The 27616-nt window shown below is 39.8% G+C and overlaps 1 protein-coding gene across 7 annotated transcripts in view; it reads right to left on the minus strand.

Moving 5' to 3' along the window:
* LOC111244704 (uncharacterized) overlaps window positions 1–27616 on the minus strand; it is a 66191-nt gene extending 38575 nt beyond the window's left edge. For 4 of the 7 annotated variants that reach the window (XM_022792046.2, XM_086979657.1, XM_022792041.2 and 1 more), the window contains exon 1: window positions 27261–27616. The gene's annotated coding sequence lies outside the window, so the exon portion shown is untranslated. The other 3 variants (XM_086979655.1, XM_086979654.1, XM_022792042.2) reach the window with 3 other exon arrangements.

Genomic DNA, 27616 nt, shown 5'->3' on the forward strand with positions numbered 1-27616 from the left:
TATACACGAGATATTACAAGCCTGCTATAACCTGTTATAAATAAAAATCACTACAGGTGTACGGCGTTTAAAACGCAACTTATAAAAAGCATACTTTTAAAAAGGTGCAATTACTCCAGCGAAAGCTCTATTTGTAGACAAGAAAAGGATATTAAGTTCTAAATCGGTCCTTTCATAACAGTCGCAGGCGTACGTACAGATAGAGACCTCTGACCTTGACATTTTCTAGTTGTCTGTATTAAAGGTTGGCGTCTACCAATTTTCACATAGGACGAAATGGGCCTTTGTATATCTGAGTCTGGTTGAGGCACCGGACCCTGATATCATGTGTCGGCTTACGTTCAGTATTATTGCGTGTTAGGCCAGGCATATTTTCACTGAGAACTGCTCTTGTTTTAGAAGCTCGACATAACATCCACTGAATACGAGTGAATCGGTAGTAGCATGACCAATGGATATGTTGTCTACACTGTTAAGTTATCGGGAAATTATGTACGAAAAAGGGCATTTTTAACAGGATAATTATATTATTTTTCATAATGATATCCATTGATGTATCCGTTATTGTAACACTGATATAATAGGTAATTGAAGAGTAAACGAGAATATAATTGTAGGGAATTAATAGAATTAAAAATACAGGTAATATTGTTAATAAAAGTGGCGATAATAGTAATATACTATAAATCCACAAATCTACATACGCCTGATGTTCGATTTTTGCAATTATTTCTATCACACAAAGTGCATTCTAAGATCGGTTCAAGTTAAACCCAGCTTCCGCAAAACTTTAAACGGTTTTAGTGCGTCAGGTAGCTCTCTTGAGGTTGGAGGGCGCCACAGTATAAACCAACCCCTTAAAGTATATATAAATGGTTGGGGCGTATTAAACTCATGCAGAAGGCACTCAAGGACACTTTTAGGAGTGGAGAAGGCAGTTCGAGCTGACACAAAAAATAAATCCGGAGGATCAGCCTAACAAGGTGAAAGGGACAAAAACAAATAGAAGTATGTTATGAACGCTATTAAAGTGTACCACTAATATAGTTAGTATTTGTTTTTTTTTTTAATAGAAGAAGCATCTTATCAAGCAAAAAGTAATTAGCCAGCATAAGTCTCTTCATAGCAGGTTGCATTTTAGTTGACGTTCTTCTATTTTGGTAAACACAGTATGGAATGAAACACAGTAAGAACAATATGGATAATTAAGAACGAATATGCTCTGATCTTTACCGAAAAATGAGTGGAAAATTGATCAGCCCGTCAACTTACTAAATCAGCACGACTTAGCTTCTGAACGTTGAATGGCATAAGTTAAGTGTCCTTCTTATAAAAAGCGGTTCCCTCTCCGTACAACAAGGTAGACAAATTGGCAATCGATTGTATCGTCAATACGTCCTCATTTTTAACATTACGAATATGGCGCTGATAGTGGAAGAGTGGTACCAACAAGACCTCGTACTACCACTACCCATAACGCCATTCTAATTAGATATAATAAAATGTTCATTAACACTGGACAGTAAGTCATACAGTTCCGTTTAGCCAGCGGTATCACAAAGTTTATTTCGTGAATTGCCACAAAGTCAGCTCTTATTCCCCACCAGGGTAATGTCATGGATCGGCCAGAAGTCAACGACAAATTAAACAGAACATGAAACCATTACTATATATACTGCCGCACAATTTTGTTCAACATGCCACGTACCGTTTACCTAATAGGTGATAATTAGCGGAATGAAATTCCTGTTATAGGCTATGGATCTTTATTTCTACATTTTTTTGTTGATTTTTTTGGTCGATTGTAGCACAAACCACATTGAAAGTAACACGCTTACCTGGGTTTAGGCTATGGAATAATAAACTTTACCTTAATGTAAATAGGACAAAAGGTAGAATGAACCGAGATTTGAAATTATTTGACCAAACCGTTGACGTTGTAGTGGGCTGAGCATAAAAGCCACACGTACGACGAGGACGGGACGAGTAAACCTGCTGTAGGTTTATTATACAAGACACACAATATTTTAAGCTAATTCAGGGGATCTATCGAATATGCTAAAGCTTTTAGATGTGTAATATTTATATATCTATTAACGAACAGGGTGTTGGAGCAGAACTGGGACCCGGGTCCTTGTAACCTTGATGCATTCATCCGCTATTCCTGGCATTGAGAACACGCCAATCATTTCTAAGATCAAAGCAAAACAACCACATAGTAGCTGAAACAAGATTCTTGTGTTCAGAAAATGAGCGAAAATCAGCTATTACCCGCCCCGCAACGCAATGTACCAGAAAAGCTCCTAGGGAGATTTTTACACTTCCTTGGTCGCCTGAGATAGACGCTCCATGCGTTTGCTAGCCGTAACGTGACTTGAAGATAGTGGAAGAAAGCTTTCGGCTGAGCCGAGGGTATGACTTACAATAGGAATGAAATTGGGACAACAGAAAATTTACCAAAATAGTATAAAAAACATTCCTGCTAATCTCGAAATTTCGATGCAGAAATTAGCAGTTTTTTCAAATAGAAAATTTTATATTACTAATTATAATAATTGCTCAGCTCGCTCTGATGGGTCTTAACAGTTAATACTCCGACCTTTTGAACCTTTTTGTACTTCCTAAATTTTTGGCCTTCTAGAAGCTCGAAATCTAAATGCGTCAAATTCTTTGACTAATACTGCAGCGAGTCTACATATACCAGTACCGTCTTACTCGCGAAAGTTATTCGTGAATTTGAGGATAAACTTTTTGAAAAGTACACCTGACTTCGCAGACCCGAGAAACGCCACTCATTTAACATTAACGCAGACATCAACAGAAGCAAATGTCTGACATTAAAATATAGAAATATTTCATATTTCGCAACCACTGATGACTTTTGCAATTGCTGGAATAAATGGAGAAAAAAATCAAGCTTATCTCCAGATACAACCAACATCGACTCTTTCTACCAACTCCCTTTGACGTCCTTGGGATCACTCCTTCAGCATAGCGTCAAGGACTCTCCCTTATTGAAGTGGGTTGAATTTTGGGCTGGACTTATCTAAGTATCTTCCGAGTACTTTGGGTGTACGTTCGCGATTGGTTCATGGTCAAGCTTTACGTGAAGATTAGACGTCCGTATGAAGTGTCTACTCATGTACTACCGACAAATAGACAGCCCTTTAACCTTTCTGTCACAAAAAATCTAGAACTGATTTACTTTGTAATACTATGAAATAGGCAACGGTATATTACCCTTGGTAGTGCTTATTGGCTGAAGCACATAGATTTGTCAGAATATGTGAGATTTGCCGTAGCACACACCACATATGAAAATGTTATTCAAATTTTAGTTTTGCTTAAATTATTAGTATTGTCGTTATTACAGCTGCAGGCTAGACTACTTCAGGTTACTTCCGACAGACCCCATGGGGCCCCACCCCATTAGTGACCCGTCAACGGTGTCATAGGCAATCTTACTTGTATCACTGTCTGAGTTAATGACTTAATTGTCGACATTAATTCTCATATCCAGTCCTTCGCGGTGGTTTACTGTTATGGCCTTTTCTTATTCATCTCGTTAGAAAATAGGTTTATCTGGCCTCATTTGTTATTTCGTTCCGATGATCTGAGGCTGCCTGGTTCCAACTAATGCGGTCCGAAAATTATTTCCCGTCATCGCTTCCCCTACACATGATCAAGGGGGTTAGCACTCTCTGTATTTGCAGATATCGCTTTAATTTGTCTTTGTCATTCCGTATCGCTTATTTTGTTGAACCTTCAAGGTCCTTGTATCGGTTAGCTAACTTCTAATCTTTTAGAGTGCACTATATCTAAAATAAGGCTCGTCGACTACAACAGAAAGAAATCCAAAACTAACATTGACAAAACCCGATACTTGTTTAGCTGGAAGTGGCTTTTTGACCAAACACAATGAAACTATCGGCACGTCGTCGCACTGCCTTCAGTTCCTATGGCATTTGCTTGCGACAAATTTTGGATATAGTAACTTCCACAAAACAAACCCCTGTATTACCAAGGTAAACTTTTCTATCTACAGTAAACTCAATGTATATGCCCAAGCCGGGCGATTGAATTGCATTAGACGTGACATACAACCTTCGTATGGGTAAGTGATTGGTAATAGGAAAGTAACGGAGAAAGACATCCTCAACGTGTCCTGCGGCAACGCTGAATAACTTGAAAGTATACCTTGGGGCGATCGTAAGTCATACGTATACACAGATCGCTTCAGAGCGGCTTCAGATTGCCGAGATCGCGCAAGTAACAAAGCTATTTAATATCTCCTCGAGAAGCTTGTTAGTTAGTCTTCATATATAAGGTGCTCATGAAAAGTTTTGGAATATTTTACAGGAGTGCCACAATTAAAAAGTCGTACTGTTATCACATATATTCGAAAGAGATGCGCATACGACCATTGGCAAAATCAGGTTACCGGAATTGAGGCAGATACGACTGTTGAAGGACAAATAGCATCGTCAAAGGGGATCAAGTACGCCGGAGTGCTGGAAAGGAACTTCTCTATTGATTAGTTTATACTGAGAGGCTACCTAATGAGAGGCTTTGAAGGGGTACGCTCATTCATGCTGGGGTTGAATTATCGACGTAAATTTTTATCTCAATAGAGGCGTAGACAACTATCACAAACTTATTGATAATACTGATTGGATTAATTTAAATCGTATGAATATCTGCTGCTGATAATATAATACTGAGTAAAGGATAATTACAATAGCTCGCATCATATAAATTGTATGATTTGTAAAAATCTAACTAAGAGCAATAGCTGGATGTCCTAATAATTGTGTTAGAGGTCAAAAATTTATAATGAATTCAACCAATGTCAATTACGAGTAAATCATCGCATGACAATTCTATAGCTATGTATATTCTTTCAAATCTGAATTCTGAAAACAATACGGTTCTGTTATTTTTCAGTCAAGTATCCTTTTGCGCAGGCAAACATTGTCGCGTTCATAACAATTGCCCCGTGCTAACAACTTGTTTATGATTTCTCCGTGATTACTCACCGCTTTACCCTATTTCAGGTGGAATATCGATAACTTTCTTCCGATAATCAATGGAGAATTTTTGAGCACCTCAGTAAAAAATGTTCAGTAATGTCAGAATGTTCAGTAGAAAAAAAAAACAATTTTGTTTCATTAGCATAATCTACGTATGACATGAATTTGTTGAAGCGTGTGCCGTGTACATAATTTTTAGAGAAATCAGATCTTAGTTACTGGCAGTGGCTTAGCAACGGCTAATGGTGATTTGTTGATTCAATAGGAAAAAAACAACGTAAATAAATGTATGTAGAATCTGGACGTAGCATTTTTCCCAGGACGAACAAGCTTATTGAACGTCTACCTGTGATCTCTCAGCCTTTGTGCCTTGTTGACCGTTAAAGTTCTCCTAATATACACATATACATCTAATCGTAAATCTGATAAATTACCTGTAAAACATGAAACTTAGTCCTTTGCGTATGGTTGGTAACCTTCGATAAGCGACAGCCCCTGTCTAACTTAATTAAGATACTTATCTCTGCCGTATGATACACAATGAATATAATTGCGGAGAAAAGAGAAAAATGACTGGCAAACGCAATTTATAGTGAGGCGCGTTTGCATTCCAAATGTAAATCTGGACATTATCTGAATCAAACAAATCAGAATCGGCCATGGTTCATGGTTCGTCTTACTTTTACTGCGGTAATTTACGACGAAGCATTGGCATTAAAGAATCTCCCAGGAACAAGCATTAGGTGGCGTCGTCGTCATTGCGTGATCACCTATGCAAACGTCACGCTGATTCATAATGGTGATTGTATAATCGTTCGTTATTAGTACGTTTTCAATGAGGATACATTTTACATTTTGCCCCTGGCAGATTATTATGTAGTCCGGACCTTCGTATGAAGGGGCATCCAGATTTCTAGTAGGGTAAGAAGTGGGCCCCACGAGGTTCTCTCTGGCAGCTTAAGATTGGTCCTTTCCGCTGTTGAAAATTCTCAATGTGACCTCTACCGTACAATGCTATTTTTAAAGAATCTATTTTAGGCATAATCGGCCTTCCACTCATATTTATCGCACCTCACAAAGTTGGCGCCGTTTTCCGTAATAGTAAACTTTCCTGTATTCCACGGTCATTTACAATAAATTCAGTGATAATGTCTACTATCAGACGAAGGCTGTTCCCAAACAGTGCACATCCTTAGAAGGCGCTCTGGTCCACACCTGTTTTTAAATTCGTATATTTTATTGAAGTTTCCGCTGTAGCATAATGAATAGCAATTTCTGATTGCCTTTATAGCCAAAAATTAGGGCTATATATATCGTGCCTTTGTAAGGGCAGCTGGGCACGGGTCACTTTCAGAGGTAAACGGAAATTGATTTTAGAACATTAACCACGATCAGGTAACCGTGGAGGCAGAGAGACATAGCATGTTATCACGAGGCGGGAAGCTCGATTTGCGACCTTGTCTACATTTTGTTAGTATTCCTTCGCACGTTCGACTGCACAAAGCTTATGATAGAAATTCTAGAAGTATTTATTGCGTACTATTACCGGGTTTTTCTCTCTACAAAAGATATCTATCTGTTATCTCGCATTGACTTCCAAAGAATATGGAAGAAGTAGAATAAATTGCGTGCCAACTGCTGGATGCGATGCAATCCTCGGCCCCCTTCTGTTTGTCCGAAACAAAGACCGATGATACTGCCGATACCTCTGACGATACCGTAAAACAGTAAATTCTACATGTTATACATCGTATGTATTCTACATATTCTACTATGTTAGTAAAAGATTCTCGATGGCAGAATGTATTCTTGACAATGTGTGTATGATTTACGCAAGCTAAAAGAAACGCATGCTAAATAGAGAACACTAAATTATTAAACAATGATGAAGCGCACATCTAAGTCTGTGTTGTCTATTGATGACTAGCTTTTTTTGATTGACAATATGAATTTCATTCAAGCTGACAGCTACAATTGTCAACCTAAGGCTTATTTGCTTCCCGGATAGTCATCTATCGTCATTGTTTGTCGAAACCCCTTTACTCACTTTGCACTAACATGACCCATTCGTCTCATAGACTCAGAGACAATGTACTGCATAATACTGTTACGTTGCGACAACTCTTGTAACGTATATTATTGCCACCGTACTGGCTCTTGGCGTTTGCTAGAATCGTTCTGAATTGGATACAGGTTACCGTCTATCCTGTGCCGGATATTTCCGGCAGTGATGCTTCGCGTGTAATACTATGTATATCATCTGTATAAGCCGCAATCTGCTGGATCGTAACGGCAACATACAATACATTCAGAGCTGTACGAAAAATCCTGCTGGCGTTCACTAGCGCGATAAGACCAATAGCGTTGGATAAAAGTCAGAAGGTAATAGAGAAAGCGAATCTGACTGGTGTAATTCAGTGCCCCGGGCTCGGCCCTAACACGTCCTATTTTGACGTAACAGGGTTGTATTAAAGTGGGAAAGTGGAAACCTCAGGGACGACCAGAATGTGTTAGATCCGATGCGTGAAGAATGGACGAGAATTCTAAACGGTCCTCAATGTGGATGCGACAAAAGAAAAGGCAGCTTCGCCGTGTGGCGCCGAATACCTCCTGCCACTACCAACCCCGCCAGGGTTCTGCTGACAGATTTGCCGTCCAGAGAAAAACTCGCAAAGGCCGTATCTACCACACGACAGACAAGCTTCAATATTTAACGTGCGGATAAAATGTCGGCAGCTCTTTAATGTAGCTGCAGAATGATTACTGTCAGACACTGCAAGCCAGAGTTGCATTATTCTATACGCGAAGCAAGCTTAGCCCCCACGCTTTCTTTAATTTTCGTTGCCATGATACACTCCGATATTTTCAAATTCTATGCCCAACCAAAATAATGATTTACCCAATCGAACTATCAGTAAATTGTCGAGCTAACGAAAACTAAAATCTGCAAAACTCCAATCTATCGAATTATTGGATTATAGAACCTAACATCCACTTCGGTAAAGACGAGGACAGCGAAAACACTACAGAAAAAATCATTTCAGAAAGTGGAAAAACATTGCCCAATCGAAGCAGACAAGCTCTGCCAACGATACATCCTACACAGTTTGTACGAAAATAAAAGTCAATCAATGTATCTCGTGTACAAAAATGGCAGAATAATTAATTGGAGCTAGACGCCTTCCCTCCAACGGAACCACTTGCATGTATTTTATCATGATAATTGTTTTATCTCACCTAAATCTAGTACTCACCCACCACTCTCATACGGTTCACTCCGAATTTAATAAAATCTAACCAAAATAGGCATTTTTTCAAATACGAGGTACCTTCACCATAAATTCAAAAATAAAAAAAATAAATTATAATAAAAATAAATTTTAACATGTTCATGATTATCGTAAAGGGACACCTGTCCCGCTCGGTCGGTCTAGCAAGAAACAAATTATTAGTCCGCATCTTATAGTAGATTAGTTTGATTAGCCAATCAGATCCTTTTTCTACAGACCCAATTTGATTTTTTACCATCTCTTAAGCTCCACAAACCTGGCACGTCTTACCGATGGACACAATAAACTCGGATGAGATAGTAAAATTAAATCTGACCACGTTTTTCTAGGCAGCTACACATTTCATCGACCTATTCCTTGCCGGGGTTAGTTAGTTAGTTACAGGGGGGCAAGGAAAAACGGGTCACGCAAATTTATTTTTCATCGTTAGGGGTGCTACGTTTAAAAAACTGTGATATACACGTCTCCTGCTACAGTTCCACCCTGCTTCATTAAGCCGGTCCGAAAATCACGAGCGAAAGATGAGAAACCTGGTTCTACGCGTAAAACAGGATTTTAGCAGCTGGTGGACGTAATGTTAAAGAGAAGTGTTCGTGGACTGTTGTATTGGTGCTCACAACAGTTCCCAAGTATATACTGCATGTAGTTATTGTGCTTCGTCTCTAGGTTACAGGCGATATTATACCTATACTGCCGTTTTAATCGCCTCAGGTGGTAATCAATTCATTGGCAAGCAAACCGTCCTTCTTAACAGTGGTATGTCACTCTAACTAAAGAAAAGGACCTACCTGCTACCTAGAGTTTACTATCGCATCTAATAATAGCCTCCTTGGTAGGACAGAAGGATGATAATAGGCCGCACCGAGACTCATCGCAGGCGAGCCATCTGAAGTTCGAGACAGCTCGACATCTACCACTTAAATCAGAGATAAAACCGACACGTCAGTGCATGCTGTTTTTGTTTTAGCTAATTTACAGTGCCTTCAATCAATGCGATTGGCATAGGTCAAAGTCCTTGAGAATGTGACCTCCTCATTTAGTACTCTAATATCTAGTCCTGAATAGCGTTCGATAGGCTATGTCGAAACGAACATGATTAGGATAAAGTCAATTATCTCAAACAAGACAATTTTTCTCTGAATGAATAGAGGCTTTCACGATAAATGTCGAGGAGCTGGCTACGACCGAGGTTGATTTCTATACGAGGCCATGCCGCTAGTTACAGTTGGAGTATAAAAAAATAAACTATTATCGTTATTAGGTTTTGTTATCAGTTTCTATGGGGTTATCAGAGGTTCAGTCTTGACTTCACTTACTGCCACAAGCTGCGTCTGTCAGCGTCGGTGTAATTAGTAAATGATGACCAAAATTGGTTACGTCGAGTTTATGACCGAATATTTGGTATATATATATATTTAGGTACGATGTGTTCATTTATGGCCACTTGCGCAGAATAGTAATGTAGGCTGCCATTGCTGCTCAACCACCACCTCAACAACTCACCAGACTGAATTGTTTAATGGATAGAACGATTGATTACGTCTTGGAACGTTTAATGGTGTTTAGAAATATGTTATTTTGCCACAATAGAGACCCTGTTGAGAAATTGTTTGATGTGAGGTAAAGGGCCAGATTTTGTTTTGCCCCTTCAATGACCTTCTTTTTTGTCATCTTCATTCTCCGTAAGTTGAATGTCGCTCAACATTTTTTCAACTTTTCGCTGTATTGTGTGCTACTTATCAGTCAACTCACACTGCCGTATGTTTGACCCTAAACAAACCATTCAGTGCTGTGTAGTCAAGTGTCAATAAGATAAATTTTGTCATACTGAATTTATCGATAGTGGAAGCTATGAAAGTAGATTTTTTCCTAAGCGTTGATTATATATTCTAAAGAAAAATTTGAAAGGTAGGAGGAAAAGATTGACCCTGTCAGAGAAGCTGATCTGATTGATTTTTGCTTTGTCAGTATGCGCAGATAAGTATCTGAGTATGCAACATTCATGACAGGCCATCGGCTATCTTCTTGAACTCTTCAATGCACCGCATTGACGTATATTTAACGTAAATATACGATATATTCGATATAATATAAATATACTGGAAACTTAAATTTGCTTTATTTTCCCCAAAGATTTTAATCCTATTACTTGTTATTTCATGACTACGTTCATGGGAGATTGCTTTTAACATCCGATGATGCTCATATGAAAAGAAATGTTTTTTTTCGTAGTGTTTCAAACAAAAATAATAAGGCTTGTATGCAACAATAATTTTGCACAGTTTATGAAACCGAAATTAATAACCTTCTTTACAAAGGTTGCACTGAAGCTAGTTACTTAGTTCCGTCTGAACAAACAAAATTTAAAAAAAAAAAAAGCGAAAACGGGATTGGTTTATCTATTACGTTGTTGAAAATAGATTTATCGAGTCATTAAGACAGCTTTAAGCAGTTAATGAACTCAAAATAACATCATTGTCTATAAAGTTAGCACGATCTAAAGATCGATATCAATGCAGAAAAAGTTTCTTTCTAAACTGCAGCCACACATTATCTTCGAATCGACTGAAGCCATGTAGAGTGAGCGCCTGTTCTACGGTTATGTTTAGACATCATCGTCTGCCTTTTGTATATCGTGCAGAATAGGACTTTCTAAGGGTGCGTTCTCTGTGGAAAATTTTTTTTACAACGCAGCGCTCTAACGTTGGCGGGCTTCACCAGTCATCAACACCGTCAAAATATCTTCAAACTATCTGTACATAAGCAGGGCATGTTTGATCTTACAAGTTCATTAGACCCATACGACAAGTAAGCCGCCTGCCTTGGGATATGTCACTCTAGTCCGTTGTTCGTGTTCAGGCATCAACTTATCGATCTGTCAGCGATCCTGCATCTAATCTGTGTTCGATCATTTTTGAAAGGGTCGTCATGTCGCAGGACACTATAAGAGCGCATACATGAAATATACTTAATCTCAAGCAAGAGACATATCCACCCGCAGGAGTTTTATATACATGCCTTGATGTCATCTACGTTCGAAGAGGGACGCAGAGTTCCTGTATGCAGGTGCCCCCTCACACGTTGCGTGAGCTGTTATTAATGTTGGGCGGTTTGCATATTGTCCATGGTAATACCAGGCCTATGCATTTTTCTACATTTTTAAACCTTTTATTTGTATAGTTTTTTTTCTCTGTTTTCGGTTTTCACCTATTTATATTCTGTTTTTAAGCAAACCCGCGAAGAGCCTTGGTCAAATTGGCGAATTGGCTTGATCAAAGACAAGTTCGGCAATATTTAAATCTTGTTATTAGTTCTTAATTTGTTGGAGTTCCTGTCTCACTACGATTAAAACAGAGGACCTTTTCCACCATATACTTGACTTATAGACTCTTATATGTTTTCCTACTAAGAGAACTTAAGTAACTTAATTAAAGAGGATTGTATACGGGAAACTAGTTGTATCTGATATCGTTTGACGGAAACTGATTTCAGTCCCCTCAAACTAGAGATTTCATTCGAAAAGATGCCCGGAGCGACTTCAACAGAGTGACGATGCAGTACAGACTCTATTGGTTAAAAATGTGACCTGAACGTTTCAAAGATCTCTAGGAAGCGCTTTTTGAACACAATGGAAGAGTAAATACATACCATGGCTCGATCCAAAACTCATTAAACCGAGTCAACGAATTCACAGTAAAGTTTTAAACATACCAAGCACAACTTTAGGGGCTTTTCTTGCATGATAATATTGAATCTCATGTGACTTTGGCGAATTGGAAGGTTCAGAAAGGCCTGAAATAGGAACCTGTTGTTTCGGGCTCATAGCTTTATTTCACGCTACATCGGCTCAGAAGGATAGCAATTCAAAACAAGAAATAGAACTCCGAAAATGAATCGATCAGTGGATGCCTGCTAAATGAATTCGTCAAGGAATCTATCTGTTATCCAAGTGGCGAGTAATGAAAAAATAGTTGTTTCGTAAAATGAGATTCATCCACTCCAAACATTACTATAAGTAAAAATGAGCAAAAAAACATCTTTACTTTTTGGCCAACTTATTCCTCAAAAGCACTGTCCTACTATTTGTCATTACCGTTTTAGGCCACGACGAGAGCTTACGGCAGTAATATGTATCGATCGCAATCTGGCCTTTTTACCGTATCAATTCGATGTGGTTGAAAACTCCGTATTCGACGGTGGTCCTACTCAGCTTTTGTATGAACGATTACCCTTAAGCGGTGTTGCTTTGGCCGTTTTTACCAATGTTATTAATGCTGCCAAGAAAGTGTGTAATACCTACTCTTTAATTTGAAACAGATAAATATATACAATTGTGTTTTTTGACATCATTCATACGAAGTACAGCAGAGATGAAAATATATATTTACGTTCGCGTTTGTTTGGCTTTACTCAAACCCCCAACGAAATTTACCCTGGGGGTTTCAGCAAAATGGAGTCGGTGTTTGATTTGGTAATGGATTACGCTGCCAGGGGACGCTTATACCCTATTTTCAGAGCACTTACTGTAAGTGTTTTTACTGAACTCAATTAACTTGGTAACTAATTATCTTGTTTCTTCCGCGGGAAAGCACGTCATGGCCGACAAAACAGAAACAGTGAGATGCCAACAAAAGGTGCTAGGGTTTTGCACGGGGTCATGTTTGGTGGTTTCGCTGGAAGTGGAAAATGTTATTTTTTTCAATTTATATTCGTTCTGTTCTTACCTAGCTTAATATGACTCTGTGAGGAGTAGCAGCACATAATTTAGGGAGATAGCTTCAGCGGGTAACACTGATCGCGGAATTTGAACGGCAGTATATGAATACGTTAAATATCGAAGACAAATCCTAATCGATATGTGCTATACACTATCTGTTAGCCGAATCGCCTGTTGCAAAATATAACTGCAAAAAGACCTTGTAAGGTTGAGAACTTTTCCGAGACCTAAACGCTTACCGGCCTGAAAGTAACGGACAGTACATATTCATCAACTTTGCATATATTATGTAAGCTGATCACAACAATGACGTTGTTATTTATAGATCTACACGGGGGAAAGCTTCATGAAGGCCATAACATTTTAGCACTAATTTAACGATTCGAGGTAAGTGAGGGGTACAACAGTTAGTCATAAGCTTTTGGTCATTTTGACTAAATGAATATATCGCAAAACGGCTAAGACACAATGCGCTAACAACCTATGTATAGAAGAACTGAATTGAGAGCGAGTTCGTATTATGAGAAAATATAGATTGTACCAAGTCGCAGAAATGGTATTTTATTCCATGACTATATTTGATCAATAATTTTTTTTTGGCAAAACGGCTCCGTTTTTTCTCATACACTAGAATCTATTGTGTGGAGTTAATTCCAGGCTATTCAAGAGTCCGGAAAATATTTTTTTTAGTCATAACCTTCAAAGTAATTGAAATATATGTGTGTGGCTGTAATGATATCTGGTCTTCTCCACGTCAATGCTATTGAATAAATCGGCTAACAACGCATCATCTTCGTCGAATGCAACATTGCCTCAGGGTGGCACACCCTGCGTAGCCATTAATATCAATAACGAATGCAGGATAAAGCTCTCAAGTCCTAATTAAGGCTTCACTACGAAACTTTAAATCCTCGATGAAAATTTTTATACATATAGTTCAACCTTAAGCGGGCTCAATTCTTAAATCATATGTTATTATACTTTGCACGGGTCCATTGCCACGTTGTTTGTCCTATCGTATGGAAAAGTGTTGCCTACCTCAGGTTTGATCTTGGCCTAAAGGCCTTAACAAGCTCAGGCTGACTGAACGCTAATATTACCAAGATACAAAAGCTCAGAGTCTGTTTGTTATTTAAACGAACACTCTACTGTGACGCTAAGTCTAGTGCTCGCAGACTCAGCAGCGTTCCGCCCAACATATATACGTGACTCCTGTAAACATTTATGCTTTTCGACACACGGACAGTTGCTGGTACTAGAAATAGTTAGAATCAAGCTAAATGGCACCTTCTCGTCTCAACTCGGCTTTCAGTCTGAGAGTGTCAGAATGAAAAGAAAGATTGCCCACATAAGGATTAGTAGTAAAATACATGCCTAGTTATCTTAGCCAGCTAGCTGAGTCAACACCGATTATTGTTGCTTTTGTTGATCCAACACGTAACTGCGCACGTAAACAACAACAACAACAAACGTAACACAAATGTAACGACATATCTACAGTAAACGCTTCTCCCGTACCTGTTCGTTAGGGCATTTTGCGATGCGGTGAGTATTTTTTTTTTGCCTGCTATAATAATCTAGATTCGAAGCCTGGTACTTCGTTTTACGGCCATGCCAATTGGTTGTTAGAAACGAACCGATGAGTATTACTAATAAAATAAAGTACGCAAACAACATTAGTCACATCACATCTACCATATGACAGAAGATAGCCCGATGTTAATGTCGCATGTCCTCCAATGTTTATCTTTGAACAACCATCGATTGCTACGTGTAGGGGCCGATCAATCAGTAATGTGGAACGTTTTTACCTTTTACAAAAACCGTACGTAAGCAAGATAATTGTTTACGTTGTGGGAGACGCTGGAGCTTTGAACCCTATATTCGATTACATGTGCCCTTCCTCTTTCTCTAGTTAACAGAAACCCTGCAACAAAAGCTTTCGCGGACTCCAAAGCCTAATTTCTCGAGACTCGAAATCATCTTTGATAAGCTTCTCGATTTGGGAAACATCGCTGAAAATGATGGCGTATGTACTTTTTTGTTCACTTTCACGTTATGCTCGTGCGACATTTCCCAACGGGAAATCCCAGCGAACATGCTAGATTTCTCTAACAGAACCGTACGTCTGGAGATAGAAAAAGACACGGACTATTTAGAGGAGATAGGTGGAGGGAAGCACCATAATATACTGTATGTAAAGGCTTATCTAGGAGCTGTCTTTCGCGTAAAGCCAGCAAGGTTCGAGTGCATCGAAGGCTCGCAACGTTGCCAGGTTTATTGAAGCGCATTGGGTTTAAGTAAGTCGTGGCGTCTGGTGTCTGCCAAGATTTCCCCAGAGATGCTGGGCTGAGCGAAAAAAAAAAGATCTCTGTTAGACGTTTCGCTGTCATTTCGACGCGCGTAATAGATAAAGCTTGGAAGAGCTGAACAACTAAAGCTGGATCAGAGCTGATTACCTATTCACAGCCGCTTTCTACTGCATTGACGAGGCGCTAATTACCACTTTTGAGAGCTGGCACCGTTGGCTGAGTGGTACCCAGTACCATAATGGTTTTATCTATCATTCTTAGAAAAGGACAGAACAGGATGACTAATCATAGCAGGAGAATAGCTTTTGTGGAGACATCAATAGCAGACAATGATCAAATTGGAGGGACTGACTTGGTTCGATTAGACGCTATGGAGCCTAAACAGCTGATACAGATTAGGCAACCTATTTCGGCAACGAATAATGCAAACTTAAGTGATTTATTGAACAAACCATGACGACAAAGTTCCGTGGAAGTTATATATATATGCGGTGAGTATTTTTTTTGCCTGCTATAATAATCTAGATTCGAAGCCTGGTACTTCGTTTTACGGCCATGCCGATTGGTTTTTTTTTTATTCCATATATATATATCCCTGGAATAAAAAAAATATTGACTCGATGCTTAGAAATGTATCGATGCGTAGACAATTCAGTTCTTTCCAATGTGGAGCATACAAAGTTCCATACAGATCGTACTATCCAACGCTTATTCGCTGACTGAATGAAAGAACAACTTCAAAATATCCGTTGATAATAAGATATGACCAGATACTCGATATCCATGAGCAAACCAAACACCACGCTTCACTTCTGGTGAAGTTTTATTGGCAACAATATAAACAGCAGCAGTAGCCAAGCCCATCATATGCGAACGCTAGAAACTCTCTATCCGTCTATCCCCTGCTCTACTAAAATGCATGTTCCTATGCTAATAAGATTTACTCATCTTCTCAGACCGGCTCCAAAACACTTGAATGTGAACTCAGCAAGCTCTACGTACACGGTTTCAGCGGCTCCTCGTAGCTCTCTTTAGATTAGAGAAGATACACAGTAGCAAACACCATAGTTTCAACCAATCTCCAGAATCACCGTTTAAATCGCTAAGCTCGGCCTAAGCGTGTGATGTTCTTTGTCCAGTATAGGTAAAGCATTTATATTCTTCTCTCTTTCATTAGTTGGTACTACATCAAGCCAGTCAGACTAGCCAGGATGATCCTAGCGTGACTGTTCTTCGTTGCAATGCATAAGCAGCAATGGCCTCAGCGTTATCATTCATGGGGATAAAAGCCGGCAACGACAGACTCTTCGGCATTCTTTTGTTACTGCAAATGCAGCCATGTATATACGTTGATACAACACGGAACGTAGTCGCATTTCTTTTTTCAAAAGCAAAGATGCAGGCCAGCCTTCTACGAGATAACATTGGCTTCAACGTCATCGGAATCTTCGGCACTCGGTAGATGCGTCAAATCGTTTGTTTATTTACTTTTCCACTGTCATTATGAATGCTACTGCTGCCAATGATAAAAGCTGTCAATTTATCTGGTAGGCAAATGCAGATTAGCCCTGAATATTTGGGCGTGGCAAGCAAAAAGTCAAGAAAGGCAAGCAAAAAGATAAGCGATGTTTACTCGTATCTGTATGGCTTTTCCGGGTTGCCAACCGCCCATAGCGGACCTCTGGGCGTAGGATGAATTGCCGTTTAAATTTCAATATCCGATCCTAGAGAGAAGCCTAGCAGTTCTGAAAAGGAAAGTCAGCTCAAAGCGATGTCCAGCAATAAGAAAAAGGTTCTGCTGGAGAGGCGCCAACGAATCTTCATAGCTGATACCGATGCCCCATGCCTTTCAACAACTTCCGGCAAGTTCCGATTCTCTATGCCTCGATTTGAAACACGAACATTACTCTTTTCACACCACAGAGCCCATTTACGACCAGGGAAGTTAGTCTACGCCTAAATCATTACCCTCTCAATGTCGATACCACGACACAACGTAGAAGTATAACGAACAACTAGGTACAAATAGGCAACCAGAAGGAATACAGGCAGCGGTACAGGCAGAGATATTGCGACGGGAGGGGCGGACGTTTTCAGTTTAAGGCGGCCGAGAATCCTCTCTATTTCTACTGTACATAGACGCAGCGAACGGTACACCTGGACGGTACGGTCCCATTAGATTTCGGGGCTGTGAGGCTGGTTCGGGGCCTTCAAGGACACGGAAACGTGGTTACTGAACTGCTCGCCTATGGTCTCTATAAACGCCGTATATACGAGACTACATAGGATAGTACATCTGACACCGGCCTTCGTTTTGCGATTGGCTAAAACCAACGATAACCGGATTGGCATATTTTCGCTATTTTGATTGTGTAGCACCAAATGTAACCTCTAATTGTGTTTATTTATGTGTTAAAATAGACGAATGCAATTGTTGCCTCTATGTGTTGTATGTCGATGTATGGTAGAAATAGTATGAAATGTAGAAAGTAAATGGCACTGCATTTCCCAAACAAAAATCCAACCCTATAGGCTTAGCGATAGAAAGATTCCACGCTAGCATTAGCGTTATAACACGTTGGATATCGACCGCCTCCTGCTTTTCGTAGTGAGCAAAATGTTCAGCAGGTTCAATGATTAGCCAATATGATTAGCCAAGAAATTGATCTACGCTATATAATGCCGCCTTACGATAGTAAAAACATTTTTCGCTGTTCTACTGATCTAGCCTGGGCAGGCTTTTTGCAAAATAATCATCCAGCTCCAAATACTGAATCACTGTTTAGCTTTGAGTGTGTCCTATGGTTAAGTATATTTGATAATTAATTCTTTGAAAGCAAACTCAGTGTGTTTTCGCTTGTGTATTAAACAAATCGGTCAATGCTTGATCAGCCTATTTAAGGTTTTTTTGACGCTGGCGGTCTGCTATTGTCGTCCGATCTTGCAAAATTTCAATGACCGAACAAAAGATCGTCAAACAATTTTTTTTTGCAAAACAAAGCGTTTAAGTTGTCTGTGAGTGCGTACGTCACGGGTCAAAGTTCAACTGGCACTAAAACAATAATTACATAGAGGTCTTATTAATGATTTGCTTTAAGGAAGTCAGCAATAGCAGTAACTTGTACAACTAGAGGCAACCGTGAGGACCATTAGAATTCGAGATACACCGACAATACTTAAAGTTAACTCACATGCAATGCTAATTATTAACTTAGATTAATGCTCTTCAACACGATGCAATTATTTGCTGTGAAATTTTGCCTCTTTGGTGTTGTCTTTAGCCAAAGTAGGATGCAGGCATGCCCCCTATCTGCAACTTCACGCATTATTAAATCAACTATCGTCACAACTAATAATGCGATGTCATCTTTCGCGAATGTGTTGCGTCGTGCAGTGCAGCACGACGTGCGCTAAACGTAGCGAAAACAGGCCAAACTATTCGCCTAATGTCAGTTGTAGGCCCTTTCTACCGGCTAAGTGAAACCGATCTTCTATCTGGTAAAGGACCAGGGAACTTGCACTGGCACGGTTCATACGAGCTGAATTAGGTTGAAGCTCAACTCATAAAGTTGTTTACCTTGTATGCCTGGCCAACCGCAGTTATGCATTTTACTAGTTGACCTTCTGGGAAATCACCGCAATGGCATATCGCCAAAGCATATGTTGCATTGAGTTTATTCTAAGTTATTACTTATGTACATATATTCAATAAAGCTCACACCATTGAAAAATAGTACACAATAAATGTGAGAATAATATATATAATAAAATAAAATAAATAAAAAATGTGCACTTTTTAATGCGCTAGCATGAATTTTAGTTGTTTTTTGATAATTTTTTAATATTTGACTATAAGTTGCTTGTTCACTAACTATTAGTGATATCCAGCATGGCTTATGCACGAGGTGAACATCGTGTTACAAAGTGGGCCTGCTATTTGTAAGTGGTTTCTCTCAAATAAAGTTTTACCCATAGTGGTAGTTGTTATGAAATGGTCACTGTGTGTGGGTTTCCTACCCAGCCAGAGGACGTGATGCGGCTGAGGTAGCTTTATATCAACGCAGCCACACATGGATCCCATTTGTGGCTTCAGAAAACGTTGGCTGTCGCAACATGTATGAACGTTAATGAGTATTAAGCAATAGTGTCGCCTTATCCGAAAAAGTATAGAATTTAGGTCGTCACAGAAGTACGCATGGTATCTGTGAGCGTAAATGAATTTGCCCCTGGAATTGTACTTAGTTAAATGCCTAATTTGCCTTTAGATCAGTCGACCAAATGGAACAATAAGCGTAGCTAGGGAACAGTTAAACCTGCGACTGCTAGATTGTCGTCCAACATTAGCCTAAAAGGTTTCATTGGTGGCCTGCAGTGGAATCAATGCCCGTTTTCTTACAACTGTAGCCAATGGTTAGAAGTTAATTGAGAGAGGAACATTTGCTAATTGAAACCATGGATAATCTGTTGGGCCATACGATAGTTGCTTCTAGAAGTTCGATACTTCGTCTGACAGGTTGCGTTCTGTATAACCAAAGACCGGAATTCCCAAGGAAAAAATCGTACTTGCACCATTTTGCACTAGAGATTAAAGACTGATTTCGACGTTCGCTGCCTAACGATACAATACTCATTAGAATAGAATTTACAATTTGTTTTTTTTTTCAACCTTTGCTAACTAACAAAGCAACGTCAGGTACCCTGTAAAGGTATATATTTTAAGCAAATACATAAACAAAAAATAAGTAGCAATCAGTGGTATGCATTATGGGACATTAAGTAAGATTGCGATTCTAAGGACATACGTACATCTTGATTGGCAAGTGACTTTATTTAGCCTTTCATGGAAGGTAGGGTAGCCTTTTGTTAAACGATCTGACGACAACATTCAAGCATTTTTTTTTTTTTTTTTTTATAAATCAAGGTATATTTCCATTTTTTCAGCATTGCACTAAAAAAAACAGGCTTCCGTATCACATACGAGTACAATCTGTACGAAACCAATTTGATATCGGATAGTCGTTGTAGGCCATACGAAATTGATCGAATATTGATTGATTTTCTGTCTGCTTTCCCTCTTTGCAATCTTCAAACCCATTAAAGATGATACAAAGCCGCTTGAAAAGCGCAATATTTGAATGCAAGTAGAAGTGCTAGACGTCCTTATTCGTAGTAGGGTCAGGCAGTTACTTGTTTATAAATTTACTCTTATTATTTTCAGATACACGTTACTTAACAAACAAAACATTCAATTAATGTTGGAAATTATCGTTATCCACATAGGCGTCGTAAGTACTAAATAGTCATCTAGGTAGCAAGCAGACAAAACGATTGGGCCACTGTACGGTATGGACGTAGAAGGGTCAGCCAGTTTTGAACTCTACTCGGAGAGGGAAACCAGTTAAGCTGTAACAGCCTTTGCTAGTTCTAAATACTACACGCGCACACATATACGCCTGCAAGTTCTGCACAAAAATTGATAGAAAGATTGAAGAAAGAATTGATAGAAAGACAGATACGTGGACATCGTTACCTCATGCAAAGAGGACAAGCAAACAATAGATAAAAACAAATTCTTTATAATGGCTTGAATGGAGTAGCGCATCGCGAGATATAAGTAGCTTTGCCGAGGCTTATGGCCTCCGAGAGGAAAAGTAGTTCTGAAATATATTTAATTTTCTCTAGAATTGGAAATGTCCAAGTTAAAAAACCCTTGTTATACCTAAGGGTTATGTTGCAAGGCTTGCTCAGAACATGTTTTATTTGTTTATATGTACTTGCTACATATTATGTTTGCTAGGTTTTAAATCTTGTTTGTTACCGGCAGGGGGTATATGGGCAACGTGGATTTCTTCTATGCAGCCCTTTGAGGCATAAGCCGAACACAGCTGATCACCCACTATTAGCCATCTAGACTTAATAGCGAAATGGATATCTATTCAGAGCTATTGATAATCTCGGACTGTTTCCAGATATAGTTGGCCATTTTGAAATCCCGAGAAGTCTAAGTAGCTGCATTCAATACACACATCATTATTACTTCGAGTTACTTCAGCACAGTTTTAGGAACTGCAATTATTCTGTAACGCAGCTAACTTCTTCAAACGACGGCTGCTCCGATGTACATCGGAGGACCCGAAACAATTTCGCTCGCGACGCGCTTCCGTCTCAGTCATTGCTTCCCTCAGCCGTGTCTCGTCATCTTGAACAATGGCTGAAGGGGCAAAAATTCGTGTCGTGGGCTAACCCATAAGCAACGAGGACGAGAGCTTCAAGAATAGCACTTCACGACGCACCATCTAAGCCTCATGTATACGTTATGCGCAGACACAAACGCTCATAGTCGTCGAACGAAAGACGTTGCTTGAAATCACAGCTACGAACTATAATAACAGCCAGCTCGAGAGAATGGCCTTTCCGACAGGACGGGATTGAACCGCACAACGCTTCAGCCGTAACTTCAGTATTAAGTGAGGCGTGATTTAAGCATTGTACAGCCATTCGATAGACCAGTCGGACATTAATAGACAACAATAATATTAATAATTATCTGATTCAGCAATATACCAATGCTAAAATAGCCACTAGAATTATTGAAGGTTGCTATGTACAATATTATGATGTCGCTGTTCAGGCAACTGTGAAGTGTTCGATGAAAACGATTCTGCGGTCCTACTACCATTTGTTAAGGCATTATTACGGCTCCTAGCCCCTATCAGCCTTTCAGGTTTCGAATTTAAACGTTCTAGCAGGTCCCTAAAGTTTGTAGACACGTCATCACTACGTTATCTCATTTAAAACAGTAATCTTATAGCATGATTAGATTTCATAACAATGTAAACTTTCCCTGAGTGGCCATTATGTAAACCAAAAAATATCAGACTTTATTTCTCGGAAATAAGTCTGGCGTGTTCTTTTTGGTTAAACTAATTAGTATTGCTGCTTTCCACAGTTTACTATTATGATACGTAACTTGACGCGGCGCAGAGATGCTATAAAATGTAGAGATAAAAACTGCACCAGTTCTGCCTAGTGGCCTTGATTGAGCCCTTAATGGTCTTTACAGGACCAAAAGAGGTAAAAGTTATTCACGTAACAAGAAACAAAAGGTTGGCTCACCACACGACACAATATTGATACCAACTTAGCAAAAATAGCTTAGCAGAGACACTCTGTTGTCCGAGTGAGTTCCCCTCGTAGTTACATTCATCGCAATAGAGCTTATTATCATGTAATATCGTAATAATCTTTATTATAGCTAGATATGGAGCACTGACTGTTCGAGATAGCACTAGTGAGGCCGTGGCGGGCCTATAACGCTACAGGCCAGTGCGATCAAGCAAATATGTTATCAAAGATAAAGTTGCCAACAAACATAAAGTCATTAAAGGTGCTGCCAGATAAATAGTTACACGTTTTGATGTTCTTGTAAGCTGCCTTCGATAGTTTTACTCGACGAAACACTGCGCAGAAATGAGCTTTTGAAGTAAGTTAGAGCGGCTGAATCTCGTATTGCCTATATTGAGCAAGTCGCTTTCGCATAAGAAGCGCTATGTACCGTGAAGGTTCTGAGTAGAAGAGCAGAAACTTCCGCTTAGATACTGTGCTATAGCGACAGCAGATGGAAGATCCTGTGTTGCATCATAGAGCGCCCACAGGAAATAGCTTAAACACCAACATCGTTTTCAATTTACCACGATATAAAACCAGAGTAAACTGGAATAGCATAGCTGACGCTTACTTCCGGGTGATGACGAGTGCGAATATGAAAGGTGTTACACGCAGACCAGCCTGCAGCCCGGAAATAGAATTGAAGATATTACCTGATACCTTGATTATCTCTTTTAAGTAATAACACTTTCATGTACTGGAAAAGGCGGCCAGAAGAGTGACGACGGCTACTGCGTGGTCGTGGCAAAACCACGGGGCAAGTTTCGATTTAACTCTTAGTTGGTGCTAAAATAAAGGAGAACATTTTAACAAGAAACTTATTTATGGATTAAAATTGCTGGATATATGTAACGTCAAAAACACATGTCACAACGTTTTCCGTATATTTGTGTGTGACGGGCGCTCGAGAAATAGAAGCAAGATCTTTTCTGAATCTTTAGAAAGAAAACCTTATACCTGTATTGCAGCCAACATCGGTTGTAACTAGGTGACTGAAACTGCAGTACGCCTAGGTACTCTATACGAGTAAACAATATGAAAGCTTGACAATTCCAACGTGATACTGTAGCGCTAAAACACCGTTTTCATTCATCTCATAGACATGTGTTCCTCAGCCATGCGTCATAATTAATATTGCTACACAAGTCTACAATCATTTCTTGCCGTCGACGTTTCTCCATGCCGCGAGCATGTCTCTAACATGCTTCCCATCACAAAGGCGAGCAGTATGAAACCGTAAAAATATCTGCAGTTCGTATCTACGACAAATGCTTTATATCTTTTCGTTTTACGCCCCTTTTGCTTGGACAGACTTTCGCAATTCTCGCGCTCGCTGTCTGATTATTACGTCAGATTATTCAAAAACCACATAGACCATAGACTACCACTAGCGACAAGTTTTAAAATTTCTTAAGCCCCTGAACGGCATCACAGACAAGCAAAGATGTATTTTTCTTGGTCTTTTGGATTGCTTTGCACGTGCCATCACTTTCAGATTCTCGAGAGGTAACAGCAGACGCAGGCAGCGTGTACCCATGGCCATTTCGGGATACCCAAATCGGACAGATTTGTTTTCGCTACGTTTTTTATGGTGTATGTTGACTCTGTGCAGCGAATATTTTTCTTCTGGCCGAAGTATAAAAACATTGATCGCGCGTATCTTACATGCGTTCTGCGGGTTTAGTATGAAAAAGCAACAACCTGGAGGAGAGAAAAGCGGCAAAATGACGCTTTGATTATTTGTCTTTATCCTGTGCTGTTACCGAGGCCAGTACAGCTTCTTAGAGGATAAAATTTATAAGCAATGATGCTATTAAAGGCACATATAGACTAGGTCGGTAACTTTTCACCGTATCGAACGCGTGGAACTACTATACTCTGTTCTAAAGAAAGCTGTCTGCTCGAGTTTTTGCATTATGCTGCACACTACATAAACTCCATTACTCAAACGAGCGGAGGTGGTTTAATAAAGCTGCGAGAGTTCGTTCTGCTATTGATCGATCTCTTCCATGTAAAAGTCAGATTCACAGCCTCAACGACTGGTGATCGCATACATATTCGCTATCGCAGCGTTTTTGTTTGTTTTTTGACGCTTGTTTTTATAACAAAAAGCGAAATTTAGCAGCGTCAGGGGAACTTTAACGAAATGACGCGGGGGTCGACAAGGATGCAATAGGCATGACGCAATGTAAATATCTACAGATGAAACAGTCTCTGATCTCTCTTACACTTGGAAAGCAATTGGGTATGCGGGCCGATTGATTCCGCTTGCAGCAAGCAAACTGCCGCACGTGGCATATATTACAGACGGTACTATACAGTAGATATTCAAAACTGCAGAAGCGATGGGCAGACGTCAAGAGCACTGGACGCCAAACACATCGTTCTTGACCCTTGTACTCCAAACGATTCCTCGTTTGATCCTACCCTCCGAACGCGTCCGTTCTGTTGTGTGTAGGTAGATACGAGGCAGGACTCGCACGATGATATCAATAGCTCGCCGTTTCATCAAAAGAGACCAAAAAAATCGCCAAAAGAACCCCTAGAATAGCCCTAACTTTTCATTACAGCACTCTGCGATCCCCTATAACTTACCTTCATCGTTGTTTGCAGTGTCGCATCGTGTCACCAGGTTGGGGCCTGACTGACAGCATAATAAACACATAGCAACAAAGATAATACGTTTATAGCAAGCCTCACAGGTACACAGCACTATCTATCTCAACCCCTGTTGTAAGTAGTTGATGGACTTACGTGGATAATATAACCCTAACTAAAGCCGAATGCGTGAATCAAACTAATGTTTACGGCGAATACCTTCTTCTGGACTACTACCAGCTAGAATGAAACGATCTTTGTTCCTAAGCTAAGTAAACATTAAATTGCTTAATACTTCTTTTGTGGATGTTGATGATATCTGGCAATGGCATGAGGCACATGTAGTTTCGTTTCCATCGTCAAGATAATTTTATATGGGCGTGGATCAGGCAATCGATTGTCTTGCTACTACAGGCTGGTCACAAGTCAGCAGGGCAGAAGGGCAGTCATAGGGGAACATTTCGGTTATATGAGCCATGTGGAAACCGGTCAGTATACAATTGTACGGCGGCAGAACGACGTGAATGATGTACAATATAGGAAGGTGGTACACATCTCGTTTGGGAATCGACAGACAACGATAATTTTACGGATCAGATCACTGTACACATACCATCCGTTGTCTGAACACCTTATTACTTTTATTAGAATTTTACTGAATATTTGGCGCAGCGCTCAAATGTTTACTGCCAGTGATACCGTACTCACGACTAGGAAACTGGTTTCAAATGGGTTATATGAGAAACTCTTTCCACCAGGTTTTCTGTAACCCTTTCCCTTTCGCTTGTTCGCAGTAAACGTACTCAGCTTCAGATAGGTGTAAGCTATCCAGATCTAGATGTTTTGGGTCTTACGCTCCATTCTACTATAGACAAGCATTGCCACTTCAAACGGCTGTGGTCTCTTTCAACGAAAAAGACCGTGTATCAACGTCCGGTGTCGAGCCAAGACCTTGCCTCGCTTTGTGTCTCTAACCTTCATAGGCAAACACGTAACCGCGAGCTATCCAGCATTACCTGCTCAATCACAGCATGCTTGATAGTGCATGGATAGGAAAGCAGTGAATTATGAATGAAAAATGAGAATAAACTTTCTTTACGTAATGTGTCCTTTTTTACAGTGCAGTAGGTTTACATATGAGTGAGTGCAAATTCCGCTGCGGCAGGCCTCACGAGCTTCAAAGTGCTCTTCTCTCTTCACATCTTTATCAATATGGCGCACGGATCTCCTTCAGGCCTCTGTTTAAAATTGGAAACTGCTCGAAGAGAATAGAACCGCATAGTAGGGTATCATTTCACTCAGGACAACGGGTTCATCATGGTTTATCAGAAACGTTTCGATTTCAGTGAGTTACTCAACAGTCCTGTTGGCTGTCTCAAACGTCGAGGCCACGTTTCAGTGGCCAGCCGTTGTAGCTTAGCAATGGCACACAGCAAAAAATGAGGACGTATTCGTGCTGAGAAACAGCAAAGCGTACTGAATATACGATAAATCCTCGCGCATAACGTGTACGAAAAATTTATCGAAATGAGATGATTGCAGATATAGTCTTACAGAAAACAGCCTTATATATATATTCGTGAATTCGAAATATGGGATATTACCTTTTGTTGCATGGCTAAATATTAGATCGAGGAATTAGCTAACAATTCCCCCCTACAGACCTCATGCTTAACAAAATCCAATTTATGTCACATAAGAAATTATCATAAAATACAGGTTGATTCTAATGCATATATTCCAATTATAAATACACTGTATCTTGCCATAGCCTTAATCGGTCAGATATCGCTTGGTACTGAAATCAAACTATATCCCAAAGGCAGATTTTCAACCACACATTCGACTAGTAGTCACCAAATACGTCCCGTTTATACTTTACTCATGTATTGAGCTTACCAGAAATGGAATTAAAAGTAATCGATTCTCGGGGAAATTTTAGCACAGATAATCTCCCACAGCTATCCGCAGAGCGTTTGCTTGGGTGTGCGACGCTGTGTATTCGTAACTGGCGAGTGATCCAGCTTTTACGTACCACGATTTGGTTTAATACGAAAGTCCACCTTCACCTCTTGCTATATTCATCGACAGAAAGCAATATGTAAACAATAACTGTTATAGCACACTTCACGTTACAGATCGTTACCTTCTATTTCCAGATATAATTGTTGGTCTTCGTCGTCGTTCTGTCGGTTGTTACCGCACACCGAATGCGTCTGAACACCGCGCATAACAAATGCAATCACAGCTGGGTCAATTTAGTTCGAATGCTACTTGCGCGTCAGTCCTAAAGGGAGCCAACAAGACCTTTAGAGGCCTGCGGCGAAATATTTCTTCACTGACAGCATATAGCAATAATTCAATGAAATCTACTGTGTGATCAATAGCACGTTATTGCACGGTGTATAGCACCATCAAACTTCCAACAGCTCTCGAACTCCATCGGCTCTCGAGCTCTAAAAGCAAGTAACACCAGACAGTTCGGTGTCCTGCCTTTGAGAC

Source organism: Varroa destructor, unplaced genomic scaffold (genome assembly GCF_002443255.2).
Source record: "Varroa destructor unplaced genomic scaffold, Vdes_3.0 BEIS01000002.1, whole genome shotgun sequence".
Classification (NCBI taxonomy): Eukaryota; Metazoa; Arthropoda; class Arachnida; order Mesostigmata; family Varroidae; genus Varroa; species Varroa destructor.